Source organism: Homarus americanus, unplaced genomic scaffold, assembly GCF_018991925.1.
Source record: "Homarus americanus isolate GMGI-L3 unplaced genomic scaffold, GMGI_Hamer_2.0 scaffold19066, whole genome shotgun sequence".
Taxonomy (NCBI): Eukaryota; Metazoa; Arthropoda; class Malacostraca; order Decapoda; family Nephropidae; genus Homarus; species Homarus americanus.
In genome coordinates, this window is record NW_024716903.1 from 495,001 (window position 1) to 509,022 (window position 14,022).

The window sequence follows — 14,022 nt, forward strand, 5'->3', positions numbered from 1 at the left end:
ACACCTGTAGCTGTACCATTCCAGCATCCACTTACACAGTCAAGTTATATACCCCACTAACTCTCCGTGACAGATACACAAGCAGGTATAACACGAGAAAGAAAAAATCCAAAATAGACGTCGAGTGTTGTTTGGTTTATCGGGATAGAAAGCAAATTAAGCGGACTACTTTATGGGATTAATATACGAGAGAGAGAGAGAGAGAGAGAGAGAGAGAGAGAGTTAAAAATAGGTGAATAATATAGGTACAGTAAGGTTAATAAGGCAGGTACAATAATACAGGTAAAGGTAGAGTTAATAAGTTAATGACACAGGTAGACCTCACAGTTAACATGATAGTTGTTGATAACTCGGCGCCCTGTGACAAACTACTTCAGTGTAATCCAGTTTCTGTGTCTGTCGGCAGGTGAGAGGGAGCTTGGGGATGACTTGTCTGGAAGTTCACGGTGAGATGCATCTTTCATTATAAAAAAAATATTAAAAAAAAAATCTAAAATGCCAAAAAAATTTATAGATAATGTAAAATAAAAGTCGATTCTTTAATTATTCAGAACTGTAGAATGAATTTGAAAAGTATATGGAAAAGTATCCCTCTTCACATCTCTTCTTCCTCTTCTTTCCTTCTTTCCCCTTCTCTTCCTCTCTACCGTTTCTCCCACCTCCCCCCCCCCTCTCTTCCCTCCTCACCTCCCTTCCTTCGTCTTCCCTTCTCCCTCCTCTCCTTTCCCTTCTCTCTTCCCCTCGCTTTTTCTTCCTACTCCTCTTTTCCTTCTCCCATCTTTCTCTTCCTACTCCTTCCCTTCCTTCTTCTCCTCTCTTCTTTTTCTCTCTCTTCGTCTAATTCACTTTTTCGCCTGAGAGCCTCACAATAGCCTGGGCCAAAGATGCCGTTGTGTCTATTGCGTCGAGAGAGACATCACAAGGTTCCTTTTATATAATATGCTAAGTAATCCTCGGCGCTTTATGATGCACACAAAATACTTCCTCAAAGGGAGAGTTCTTCGCTGCCCTCCCCTCGTGTCTTGTTATGGGGGGAGAGGAGGGGAGGGGAGGGGAAGGGAAGGTAAGAAGGACAGGTGGAGTAGGGAAGAGGAAATAGTAGGTGGAGTGCTAGTAGAGAAGGGTAAGTAGGGTGAGGGTGGGGAAGTGGAGGGGGGGTTGCTAGGGGGTCGTAGTGAGGGAGGAGGCCTAGGATGGTGGCGACAGGTGAAAGAGGTGCGCTGGTCCAAAGGAGGGAGGAGGAGGAGCAGCAGCAGCAGCAACAGAAAAAAAGAGATTTAGGTGATAGAAAAACAGTAAGGAAAGGGAGGAGGAGAAGTAGGAAAGGGATTAGGCTAGGAAGAGAAGTAGGGAGGGGTTAACTAAGGAGAAAGACTTAATTGGGGGAGGGAGTGGGATAGGATGATTTCTTTGGGGTAAAGGGGGTGGGGGGGATTTAGTGCAGTGAAGGGAGTGAGGTGGGGGTGCAGGAAGCGAGGAAGGGGTGGAGGGAATGAGGGAGGTATTTTAAGGGGTGAGGAGGGGGGAGATGCAGGAATCCTCCAGAACGACTGCACTAATGTAGTCTTTCATCCTGGCACAAAAGGACGCCTGAGAAAGGATCTTCTTCCTCCCCCGTAGGGCATGGCGGCTCCGGTGACGTTGGCACTGTCACCATTACCTGCCCTCCACACACACACGATCACCTTAACTTTTGTTTACTAGTCAAAAGGAGAGGAATGGAAGTATATTCTGAACCCATACTGTCTCGTCCTGAAAGCTATGGATATTCTTCACAGTTTGAGAGGAAATTTTTTAATTTTTTTTTTTTAGTTTGATGATATATTTCACAGTCTCTGATTGTATGTTGTGTAATCATAATTTATCAGTACAGGTATTGCAAGACGATAACGCCCACACCAGTACTATCAGGTCTATGTTGAGTGTTACGTCGCATCATCTTGTGGACAGCCGAAATCAAAAGTAGATTTTTTGTTTTCACTTTCGTAAAAATTGCTTAAAAGAATCTCTATATCGTTTATTAACTTTAGGCTTTAACACTGAGGGAGTATTTCATATCTTTTTTTTTTCAGAAGCCTCAGTATAAGAACATAAAAATGGAGGAAACTGCAGCGGGCCTATTGGCCCATACTGAGCAGTGTCAATGTGGCTACATTAATTCGTATGTGGTAATAGTATACTCGTATAAAAGTTCATGCCTTAATCTACATAATGACACAACTATATCTGAACCTTACTAAACGTAGTCCATTAGGTATAAAGTGGCAGGTACAGTAATTACTATGTAGTTATGTAGTGACTATTATAAAAGTATTGCCTTTACCTGCACAAAATAGTTTCGCACAAGCACACGACAGCCAACGACTAAATGGCAAAACATCGCACGACCTTATACCGATACTGGACCTAATTCGTCAACAATGTTACAATATAACAAAACAGCGCTAATCGAAGTGACTTTATACGAGGACACCCTATGAAAGAGATGGCTATAAAACTCTATTGAAGCTGACTATACACACAGGCAGTAAAGGTTTCATTACACCAGGGCCTGGAGCTAGTGGAGGGTGGGGTCTCTCTCTCTCTCTCTCTCTCTCTCTCTCTCTCTCTCTCAACCCGGAAACATCGTCTTCCGGATTCCACCTGCTGCCACCATTGCTCTCTTTGGGTTTGTTTACATCTGGCTTTTGTTGACATTCTGCTTTGTTGACTTCTTCCATTGTTTACATTTTCCTTTGTTGACTTTACGTCTTTCTTTCCATTTTGTTCTGTTGATATTCTCTCTTACTGATATATTGCTTGACAGTCTGTTTTGTTGACATTTTTCTTTGTCGATATTGTTTTGGTTATATCTAGAGAGACTACACCATAGGTTTCATAACACACACACACCATCCACACACACACACCATCCAAACACACACACACACACACACACACGATCCAAGCACACACACACACACACACACACACACACACACACACACGTCATCATCAATACAAATCATGTATATCATAACACAATAATACGGCCTTAGCAGCACGCGACCCCCGGCCTCCCACCACCACCCTGAGTGAGGTGCCATTGTCCGCTTGTTAACTGCCGAATTGGTGGTTAGTGATCACCGGGAGTTGGGTTACCGGGGGTGGGAGTGGGAGGCCGGATGGTGAAGGGGGGGGTGAAGGAGGGGGGTATGAGGGAAGGGGTCAATGCCTCTTTTTAGTTAATAGGGGTTGGTTTAATTACCTTCGTGGCTAATTAGGGTGTGTGTATATATATATATATATATATATATATATGAGAGAGAGAGAGATCCCAAAACAGCTTATAAGTTAGATGTATTTAGCCTTCCTCCTCCTCTTCCCCCTCCTCCTTCCCCCTCCTCCTCCTCCCTCCTCCTCCCTCCTTCCCCTCTTCCCTCCCTCCTCCTCCTCCTCCTCCTCCTCCTCCACCTCCACCCATCTCAGCCCCATTAAGTCTCTTCTTGACATCAGATTAAATTTTAGGCTTATTTTGGCCACAACAACAACAACTGTGATCTGTCGCCTTATCGTCCACATGAAGAAGTTGTAGAAGTTGAGAGCATTAGTTGTGTTGTGGAGCTCCGGGATTGTGATTACACCCTGGGGAATACCTGAAGATTGGCCCCTTACATCACCTTAAGATTAACCACCCTAACGCTAATCTAACCTAATGCAACTTAACACAACCTAATTTAACTCGAGGGAGGGAGGGAGGGAGGGAAGTTTATATCGAAGGTCATATGTTATTTATAAACATCATGATAGTTCGTAAACCACAACTCTCTCCCTCCCTTCCCTCCCTCCCTCCCTCCCTCCCTCCCTCCCTCCCTCCTCCCTCCCTCCCTCCCTCCCTCCCCCCTCCTCCCTTCCTTCCCCTCCCTCCCCTTCTTACTTCCCTTCCTACTCTTGCTTCCTTTCCTTCCCCACTTCCCTTCCCCTCCCCTCCGTTCTTCCGTTTCCTCCTTTTCCTCCCCGTCTTCCCTTCCCTCCATTATCACCTTCTCTTTACTAATTACCACAGAAAATACCGTTAAATAACAACAGAAAATAACAACATAACTACAAAGAAATGTCATAATACAGTAAAAAAAATAAATAAAAATACATAATACAGGAAAAGAAATACATCTTCTATTCCAAGTATTTCTCAATCGTATTTAGGAGAAAGTTACTCGTTTGGAATTTTCCCCCTGACGCCAATTTCCTCTAGTATTGTGACGTCATATCCCCAGGGTATGACGTCACTACTGGGGATCGTAAACATAACGCCTGATTGGATGATTCTGTGAATGTGGAGAATGTTGTTGTTGTTGTCTGTACTAGGGAGGGGGAGGTTGGGGGAAGAGTAGAGAGTGAGGGAGAGAGGAAGAGGAGAGGGAGGGGGAGAAGGGAGAAAAAGTAAAGGAAGGGGAAGAGAGGGCAATTCCACACAGGCAAATATCATTCCTCTTTTTTTTCGTCCATTGTTTCTCCGTCATTGTCATCACTGCTAAATGACAAACTGTGTGAGGTTCCCAACTAAAGTGAACTCTGAACCATAAAGATGAAAATCCCATTGAGAAAATAGATCCATCAACGCCCTTATCAACGTCAGGTGGTAGGGATGTGAAACGTTTCTGCCCCCAACTCGTGATTGTAAAAACTTTTGCAACGTTTTCATTGGACGGAAACTCACCCACGCCCACTGTGACGTCATATTCAATACACCCGCTGTGACGTCATACTCAACACTCCTACATTCATATTTTGCGTAATTATTTTTTTATGCTCCCAAATCACAGATGAGTTGTAAGTATACCTGATATATCAATTATGTGGTTTAGTATGCAGGTAGTCAACAGGTGAATTAGTCTCTTAATTAACTTAATCAATGTAATTTGTTTATTTTGTGTAATTAGAGGTAAATTATCATAACATCCAGGTAGATTAAGACTTGTTACCTATACCTGATGGTTTTCTCTCGCTAGGGATCAATTCATAGATCACCTGTAGATTAGCCCCCCCACCTTACATTACCTGATGATTAAAAACACCTTAATGGTATCTGGCAGGTTAGTTCAGGTTAGCAATAGGTTAGGTTAGGTTTGGTTTGGTTGAGTTAGATTAACTTGGGTATAGTTTGATGTGGTTAGGTTTAGTTACGTTAGGTTAGATTAATTTGGTTAGGATAGCTTTGGTAAGACAATGTTAGCGTTAGGTTAGGTTAACATTAAGTTATTTTAGTGTTAGGTTAGGTTAACATTAAGTTACTTTAGTGTTAGGTTAGATTTAGAATGGTTAATGGTAAAGTGAAATAAACTTGGGGGGGGCTTATCTTCAGGTGTCCCTTAATCTTTTTTCCTTTTAAGTTAAGATTTCGTTTCCCATTTTATCCTCGTCATTATATTGATTTACCTTTTTATATTAAGGTAAATCAGAAGTCCGTGACGTTAGAATGCGTCACTGGTCATAAAGGGTAGCGGGGGGCGTATACGCTGACCAAATTTCACGGTTCTTGCTTGCCTCACTATATACGCTGAATGGGCGTATCTGTTGGCCTGGGATTTGCAAAACTTGTATAGTACACTTAACTGGATACGTACTAACACTTATAGCTTCTGTAACTGACTCACTTAATCTATGACACTAATATCCTAACCTAACCTGACCTGACTTGATCTGTAACTATCTCCTGTAAACGACACAAAGAACCTAACCTGACCTGACCTGACCTGACCTTGCCTTCTTTCATTCCTATTCTCTCTTTTCCCTTTCTCCCTTCTCTCATTCTTATTCCCTTTTATCCTTCTTCCCCTCTCCCCTCTCCTTTCTTCCTCCTCCCGTGTCCTTCATTTATTTCACTCTTCATTCCTGTACACACAATAAAATGAACCTTTTATCGGTACACAGGAGGTTAGTGGCAGTGTGAGAGGCAAGGAATTCCACCGAGTTCACTGTGTAGTCAGGTACCCATTCACAGTTGGGTGGACTAGGGGCTTGGGGGAAGTGTTACTCTATAGTCGAACCAATGACACTTAGTACAGGAGAGTGAGGAAGAGGTAGCTGACATCAGAATTCTTTGTAAGCTCATCATCTAAAGTTTTAAGTGATTGATGTCTTTTTTGTTGTTGTCATTGCCTCTGTGTCTATACGTTTTGATAATAATAATAATAATAATAATAATAATAATAATAATAAAGAAAGAAAAACACGGAAGAAGTAAAATAAATGAAAATAAACCCTTTAAAAGTCTTCCCCCAATCAGGGCAATATTTCCCCGTTTCGGAAGTTATACTGGAAATGGGCCACACTACTGCTCATGCGTCCAGGTCACCTCCGTCCTGGGGAATTTTACGCGGTGGTGCTACCTGGAAGAAAGGTATTGGTGGTATACTGTAATGTGGGTGCGTCAAGGTCTCCGCCGCAAGCAGCAGTAGTAGTTGAGTTGTCAAGCTTGTAGGACGGCGAGTCTCCTTGAGTGTTATTGCGCTGCATCACTCTAGTTTTAATTCCGGGTGAGTAACGACATATGTGTAGTACATTATGTTTGTATAGTGAGCAAGTGTTAGATTATATTTGGAAAGTGACCGAGAGATTGATTATGTCGAGGGACAATGATAGATATAGATTATGTTTGTAGAGTGACTGAGTAAAAGGTTATAGTCATGTAGTGACCGAGTGGTAGGCTATAGCTAGGCTTTGTTTGTTTTTTGTTTTGTTTTTTTGTGCTGTACTACATTGGAACAGTAGAAGGAATCAAGGTATATTAAAGAATTAGCGTAAAAAAGAACCCCACCCTCCCCCATTATCAATGTTTTGGTCATGTGCGGAGTTGCTCATCTTTCTTGAATATCGATTTCTATAACAAATTGGATTATTTCTATCATCTGTACGTATTTTCCTGCAGTATGTTTTTTCTCGTTTAATTACTTCCATGGTATATATTGTGCATTTATTTATTTATTTATTTATTTATTTTCACACCATGCGGCCAGTGGAAACGTTTCAATATCTGAATCGCAACAACAACGGCGAGTGAAAACAAACGTCGATCAGGGAGTCAAGAATAGAGAAAATAAGCACCTGTTGTTGTGTCTTCATGGTGCTCAGTATTTGGGTATTCCAACTTGGGTTTTCCTTTGTACAGTGTGTGTGTGTGTGTTTTATTTTGAGGATTCTCACAAATTCGTATATAACAGTACAGGTACTTGTTAACGTAATGAATAGTGTTAATTGAGGATATGAGTAATTCTTTCTGGATAAATTTCATTTTTGTCATATCACTTTCCGATCTCCTTTATTAATTATCTTGCATCATGCCGTTGTTTCTTGTACCCATTTTCTTTGAGGTTTCTATATTCCCTGTGTCGTCACCTCGGGTAGAAGTTGAAAAAATAAAAATGTAATAGATTGATTAATATATTGCTCATTTAATAATTAAAATTACTATGTACAGTCACTGAAAAACTATCTGTACTTGGGGGTGGGTGGTCGATGAATTCCAGAATGAACACTGCGGCTCATTTTTTATCGGTAGGGTTGTCAAAATCCGTTGTCATATTGCCTCAACATAATTTTTATTGATAATTTTGAGTGACGACGTCTTTTTTTTGGGGGGGGGGGGGACGGGGGGTAAATAAAGTTTCATCCTACAGATAAAAGAAAGATATACTTTAATTATGCAAGCCGTCCTTAAAATTAAAAGCTAAATAAATATTTGTAAACATCACGGTGAAAAATAAAGTCGAGCCAAGTGGATAATGGCGCCTCAAGTCAAGCATCAAATACACACTCACCCACTCCTGATTCATCATCCTCAGTACTTGTTAAATTGTCCTTGTTTTGTGAGTTGTGGCTTCATTCATCTCCCAAGTCTCCTGCTGTCCTTCAAGCTCTGTCTGCTGAGATAAATGTAAGGATGATGATGAACTCTATTGAAAACATTCCATAGATATCACAAAATATAAATTTATCATGCATGAACTTGTATTATCCTACCCTGTCTCAAAAGATTTCCGTCACACGAGACAGACACAAATAGACAGACAGGATGAATGACTGGTACAAGAAAACAACACTAGTAAATATGCCACCATACGTCATTTTCTTTGTGTCGCTGGAAAAATAAGTCTTGTGGCCGCATGAGTTTCGTCGTACTTTTTATTGCGTTGGGTGTAAGAGACGCATCACTTTCAGGAGAAAAAACTCTATGAAAGGGACCACTAAACTGTCTATTTTCCAGACAACATGAGGCAACCAAACGTAAGCATGTAGTTAGGTTAGGTTTGCTTTATTTTGTCAGCTGCCAGAAGAGATTTATCTCCTTAATCTCCGAGCAGTGTGGGTAGATGAGGCTACAAGCTTGTGTTTATGTATATTCCCCTCGCTGTTTTTCTGTCTCCCCTGCCCCTGATTTACAGTGTGCATTAAAACAAACATCAATAACGAACCCGTCATAAAAAGACGATTAGGTGACACATTTTTATTTTCTGTTATATCAAGTATTTTGGTTATAAATTCTCGGCTTCTTTTACGTAAATTTTGTTGCTCTAGTTCTAAGGTTAACAACAGGTGATAATAATTCATTTCCCATGACCCGTTAACAGCCTGTGTCCATAGAGTGGTGTGCTGCCATTATGGGTGAAGACGAGTCTTAGAAAATTGTTGTGGGTCCATCATGACGCCCATAAACGTCACGTTGTTTTCTTTAGCAGGAGAAATATGAACGTGTGGTGGTGATCTGTACAGTGACGAGCGCTCCTTTAGAGTCCCTGCGGCCTTGTGGCTGTCGGGAGGCCTGACTGTACGGAAGAAAACTACAACTAAGTAAAAATAAATACCGCTAGGAAAGGAATACCAGCAGGAAATACCCTCTAAAATATCACCAGCAAAAAAAAAAGGAAATCCCCAAATCCCAAAATAATGAAAAGAGCATTGAATTACCTCCAGTTCAAATTGTTTTTTTAAAGTTTTGTCTGGATGGAAATTTTATGCAAGAACGGACATCATATTTATAAACAAGTGTGTTAGGTAATGTTGAAACCAGGGCGAAGACTACCACCTGCTGCTGCAGTGCGTGTCTTTTTTTTCTTTTTGATCCAGAACTCCTACTATAGATACTTGGCGCTGTGAGTTCGTTTAGTTAGGTTATGTTAACTTAGTCTAGATCAGGTTTAGTCAGGGTAGGTCAAACCAGCTTAAGTTAGAATAAGCCAGGCCAAAGCAGTTAGGGTTGTCCAATTTATATTAGGTCAAGTCAAGTTAGGTTACATAGCGTTAAATTTAAATTATACGAGGCTTGTGTATATTTGACTTTGTTCTGGCACAGATATGAATTACGTCCAACAACTGAACAGAATAAAACATCATTATAAACACAGTGTAAGATAGCGTCCAAACAACAAGGCGAGGCTGTTTGTTGCTGGATCTGGGTATAAAGTTTTTTCTTTTTTTTATGCGACCGTCAAAATGTGACCTCTTGCATAATGGTCGACCGTCTGTGGGTGTAAGTTAATTCCTCCTCTTGTTGCGCCGCAGTATATTTCCTGTCTCACTTGCCATTATAAAAAATAAAGTGTAATGGATAATGTCTCTGTTATATAACGGCGGGTGTTTACGATTTAGGTTTAATATCAGTTGTCTGTAACAAATAAATTAAGCTTTGATTCAACTGTTTGTCTTGAATATCTTTGCATCGTGACTCATGCAGCGCGGGGTCTCAAGTTTTGGTGTATAATACGCAGTTTACTGGATTTCTGCCTTTTCACTGTACTTTTGTCTGTCTTCATCCATAATGATGTTCCTGAATGAATTTAGATAAAACTGCAATGAGAGAATATGTAGAAGGAAGGTAGTGTGTGTGTGGGAGCCGTGCATGTGAGCAGCACCGTTATATAAGATGCCCCAAGAAGAACGCAAATAAACACGCTAGTGTCCATCAGCTTTGGAAGCCTCGCAAGTACTGGTGAACTTCGTCGTTTTCAAGGTTTGATGTTTGATCGTAGGTGGTTTAAGTTTCAGCGTTTTCTAAGGACAATTGACAAGTCTTATGATAGTCGATGGAGCCTACCATATATGTCAATGTATATATTATATCGAAAACCGTTAAGGTTTCGGTGACCTTACTCTTATTGCCATTCTCCAAAACTTCTGATTGGTTAAGCTATTTGATTACTATGTGGAAATTATAAATTTAAATGATGGTAACTGTCCGTGAGATTATTGTGTAATCTATTGAATAAATTTTAATAATGGTGTTGACATCCTTGAGAGGACTTTGTGGAAGCCATTGGGGTGACATCACATTAACACTGCGCAACTTTCCCAATTTCTCTCGTGTTTTCTCTTTGGGCTCTCATCTTTGCTGAGAACGTATTGCTTAGAGTCTTAGACGAAACATACTGTTCCCGCGGTATGTCCGTGGTCACATTCATACACGGTAATGAGATACAGTAGTTGTATAAAGTGATATATTGAGCCACGTAAAATAAATTTAATATTAAAAGTATACATTATACTTATCCTAACTGCATCTGATATGTTTGCTTACGTAAGGAGCGAACGCGGAATGAGACACACTGGTTCCGTATGCGTGGGTGAGAAGGTCTCGCTCAGAAAAATAACAATCCTAAAGAAAATAGTGCAAGAAAATGACGCAAAAAATGTAAGTGAAACGCCACCTTTTGTGGAAGGAGAGAAGCATGAAAAAAATCTACCAATGAAAAAAAAACAAAAAAAAAACCGCCATTCAACTGTCACTAATTTATTTACTCCTTGTGGGCGTTATTATCTGCTCGTCTCTTTCTTTACATATTTTTTTAACTTATCTCCCTCTAAATGACAACAAAAACGCGTGTAATTGAACTTGAAATTACCGATAATAATTTAACGTCATACGTCTGTGAGCACTTGAGGTAAAAAGGCATACTTAGCGTAATATTCGTCTTTGGAGGGGGAGAAGATAAGCAAAAAAAAAAATATTATGCACATACCAATGAAGTTCTTATTATGCTCTATCTCTCTTTTCTTATTCTAATGTTATTGTACTGTGTGGATAAAAGGTATAGATGCTGCTGTAAACTCTATGTAACATATCCCTTAAGCGTGATGTTGCGTAGGCTTTGTTTGCATTCAGGAGCGTTCGTCATTATTAAACCCGCCTTTATTATATCCGCTACGATCCGTGGCTTGTTTTTCATAACTGTGTTCTTGTGATTAATTACTGTGTTTTGTCTCTCTCTCTGTCTCTAAATTATTAATTACGAGGTAAATAATATCTCTCTCTCTCTCTCTCTCTCTCTCTCTCTCTCTCTCTCTCTCTCATATACTCATAAGGCCACCTCTTAACTCGTCCACTCCACACACTTCTCTTGTTTACCCTCCCTTTATCCTCTCTCTCCACTTTCTTTACTTGACGTCCACTCTCACCCCCTATTCCCCCACGCCTTCTCCCCGCTCTCCCTGTCCTCTCCCTGCCCCTGCTCTCCCTCGCTCTTCTCCCCCTCCCACTCTCCCCAGCCCTCTCCTCCCCAGCCCTCTTCTCCCCAGCCCTCTTCTCCCCAACATCCACACATAGACCAGCTAGTATCAAGCATCATTCACACGTGGTCCTGCTGTTGACTCATGCTATGGTGACCTTTTAAGAAATATCAACATCACAACTTACTCATGCTAAGAGCATTAACAGAGAGTCGTACTGTAAAGCTGCGGTTGAAAGCTCGCTGCGTGAGTCATGCTGTAATATAATCAGCAGACCACTAATTATGCTAAGGATAACATCAAGAACAGTCGTAAGTTGAGCTGTAAAGACTGTCTGTGTCACCTTCGGCTAGCAACAACCGCCATGAGCTATGTTAAGGTCATTAGAAGCTCACTCAACCAAGCTGCATGACTTACATCACACGAGTCTTAGGTCGTGCCTCCCACATACACTAATTAGCATATATTTGGGATCATCTGAAGATTAGACACCCCCAGATTATTTCGCTTTATGATTCAACACACTAATGCTATACCTGTGGATTAGGTTAGGTTAGGTGACCACCCCGTTTGCTGTTGAGGTTTTGTGAGCTTAGCTTTGGTTTGGTTAGCTTAGCTTAAGTTTGATTTGGTTAGCTTAGCTTAAGTTTGATTAGGTTATTTGAACATTCCCTTATCTTTCGTGGTTAACTAGACTCTTACTGTGTTTGCGGTGTTTTGATGTAGTACTGAACGCTGGTGACCACAGGGAGGAGAGAGGCATCGAGATAATACAAAATGACTCGGCCATCTGTTCGTGGTCACCATAACTCACCACCATGCGTAGTTACTCTACTCCCGCTCCTCTCCACCACCCCTAGATTAGCTTAATGGAGTGTCGTCGTGGTTAGGCACAGTGACATATATGACAGTGAAATGAGGATGTTGTATTAATATATTGGAAGCTGAAGAACTACAATATCACTGACACGTAGTTATGGTCACACCCACCCAACCCACTATCCAACCTACCCACCCATCCCTCCCCATCCCATCCATCTATCCCATCTCCCCTCGTGTCACATCCCGTGGGAATCCTTTTTTGTGGTATGAAATTCAATGCCATTTTTGTTTTTTGTTTTTTTCTATTCAAGGCTTGTAGTGTTTATGTTTCAGGGGTGACTTATTTAGTTAAGATTGTATATCTGTTCAGTGTGAGTGTTTTTGATACATATACTACTACTACTACTACAACTAGCTACTACTATTACAACAACTACTACGACTAAATAATAATAATACAATCAGAGACGCATTCTACACAAATTGACACAATACAATACAATAATTCACCACGACCAAAATTATTTCGCCAGGTTCTTAACAAATATTGTTCTCCAGGTTTTAAAATTCCCTTCAAAAAAATTATTCCATGTGTGGTCATGTTTACTGTACGTACGTCCGTTCGTTGTTTACACCTTAAGCACGTACAATATAATTGTGTTCAGAAAGTATAAAATATACAGGAGTATTTATTTATGAGACGAATATCCACATACACTTATATTTTAAAAGTTAGACGAATATCCACATACACTTATATTTTAAAAGTTAGACGAATATCCACAAATGCTCGACTTAATATTTTGTAAATATTTGGAAAGTGAGAGAAAAGTTTAAGAGAGAAAAATGAAGAAAAAAATGTTTAAAAAAATATTAAGAAACATATTGTAGGTACAGAAAGTAATAACCATTGCTGTTAATATCTATCAGACTGACTATATAAGATTAGAATTAATGTGAAATGTGAGTATTAATTTAAAACCAGTACTCAAGACATGGGATCACGTGAAGATTAACCTCCCACCCAGTCTACATCACCCTCTAGCGCTATTTGGGGCGATTAAGTTAGGTTAGGTTAGATTAGGTTTCGTTAGGTTAGCGTTAGGGTTGATAATAATCTTCAGGTGATCCAAGACTAGATAAATACTCACTTGAACTTCATAAACAAAATATGAAACAAAAACACACACACGCGGAGGATTCGCTTCTGCAACCTTTTTCCACGTGTGTTAATTAGGACAGTGAGAGAAGCCTCCAGTAGTGCTCATTTTCAGTCCATTTAGTTTAGGTTTTGGACCCCAAGGTACAGAACAGCAGCACTGATACAGGGAGGGTTGAGACAAGTGTGTTATATAATATTCACCATGGTAGGGAACTTACATACATGTCCCGAGGTAATAATGAGTTTCGGTATCCACAGGTCTCTCAAGGTAGAGTAGTTTTGTGGGTTTACCTGAAAATTAGACACCTTAGTTTATTTCACCAGAAGATTAATTCTTCTAATGCTACCTGGGAGGATTGGGTTAAATTGTGTTAAGTTGGGGTAAGTTAGATTTGGGTTATATATAGATTAGGTTGAATTAGGATAGGCGAGGGTAGTTAATCTTCAGGTGAAATGAACTGGGATGTCTAAATCTTAAGGTCACTCATAATCAACTCCTTCATAAGAATTTCATAAGAATATCAACGCAGGTTTTTTTTTAATAGACAAATACATAA

The 14,022-nt window shown here is 40.3% G+C and overlaps 1 protein-coding gene across 4 annotated transcripts in view; it reads left to right on the forward strand.

Moving 5' to 3' along the window:
- The window catches only part of LOC121858535 (excitatory amino acid transporter 3-like), an 81,485-nt gene that overhangs the window by 34,979 nt on the left and 32,484 nt on the right, over nt 1-14,022 (forward strand). Inside the window, exon 1 of one of the 4 annotated variants that reach the window (XM_042355025.1) lies at nt 6,456-6,518. The exons of the other annotated variants lie outside the window; for them this stretch is intronic. The gene's annotated coding sequence lies outside the window, so the exon portion shown is untranslated. Of the gene's footprint in view, nt 1-6,455; nt 6,519-14,022 lie in introns of those variants that run through there. 4 annotated transcript variants of the gene reach the window in all.